The sequence below is a fragment of the Staurois parvus genome, unplaced genomic scaffold (genome assembly GCF_062004578.1).
Source record: "Staurois parvus isolate SC_StPar_1 unplaced genomic scaffold, SC_StPar_1.0 ptg002266l, whole genome shotgun sequence".
In the NCBI taxonomy this organism is placed as follows: Eukaryota; Metazoa; Chordata; class Amphibia; order Anura; family Ranidae; genus Staurois; species Staurois parvus.
Genome location: NW_028320062.1, coordinates 121,831 through 123,140, shown reverse-complemented (window position 1 = coordinate 123,140; position 1,310 = coordinate 121,831).

Sequence of the window (1,310 nt, the reverse complement as noted above, 5' to 3'; positions counted from 1 at the left end):
AAAGAAGAATGAAAAGAAGAAGAAGAAGAATGAAAAGAAGAATGAAAAGAAGAAGAATGAAAAGAAGAAGAAGAAGAATGAAAAGAAGAAGAAGAAGAATGAAAAGAAGAATGAGAAGAAGAATGAAAAGAAGAAGAAGAAGAAGAAGAAGAATGAAAAGAAGAATGAAAAGAAGAAGAATGAAAAGAAGAAGAAGAATGAAAAGAAGAAGAAGAAGAATGAAAAGAAGAATGAGAAGAAGAATGAAAAGAAGAATGAGAAGAATGAAAAGAAGAATGAAAAGAAGAAGAAGAAGAATGAAAAGAAGAAGAATGAAAAGAAGAATGAAAAGAAGAAGAATGAAAAGAAGAAGAAGAAGAATGAAAAGAAGAATGAAAAGAAGAAGAAGAATGAAAAGAAGAAGAAGAAGAAAGAAAAGAGGAAGAAGAAGAATGAAAAGAAGAATGAAAAGAAGAAGAAGAATGAAAAGAAGAAGAAGAAGAATGAAAAGAAGAAGAAGAAGAAGAATGAAAAGAAGAAGAAGAATGAAAAGAAGAAGAATTCCAGTACAGCAAAAAGTGTATCTGCAGAGAGCTCCGCTATTTCTGACAGTTCTCTGACAGTTCCTTCACATTTACAGCGGTTGAAACATTGTATCTATTTGTTTCCGAATAAAAACATCTGTATCCTAAATGGAAACAAATAGATACAATGTTTCAACCGCTGTAAATGTGATTGAACTGTCAGAGAACTGTCAGAAATAGCGGAGCTCTCTGCAGGGACACTTTTTGCCGGCTGTAGAAGGGATGAAAATCGGCCGATCGGGAAAAATTCGATTCGCGCATCCGAAGTTTGCTAGTATTCGGATTCGGTGCGAATCAAATTTTTCCTAATATTCGAAACGAATTCCACTTCGCCAAGTTCGATTCGCTCATCTCTATTTATGATCATTGAAAGTCTGGCTAATTGTAGAGATTATGCGGACACCTTTGGAATATACACAGAAACCTAGAAGAACATTTATTCTATTTATTTTATTATTTTTATTTATTTTATTATTTTTATTTATTTTAATGTTTTTGTATGAGTATAGATGTGTTCTATTCTATATCAGTTCTAACTAAAGATCTATATAGGGGAACCAGGACTTCCTTCCTCTTGAAGGTGACCACTCTGAAACGTCCTAGAAAAAATGTTGTCATTAATTTTCTGTTAGTCGCTTTAAAGTAGTTTGTATATATTCCACATCTTTTCTTTAAAAATACTAAACATCCAAAAATGCAATACTTCAGCTATTCAGAAAAAATCTACCTCCCATAGTCCTCTCTTTT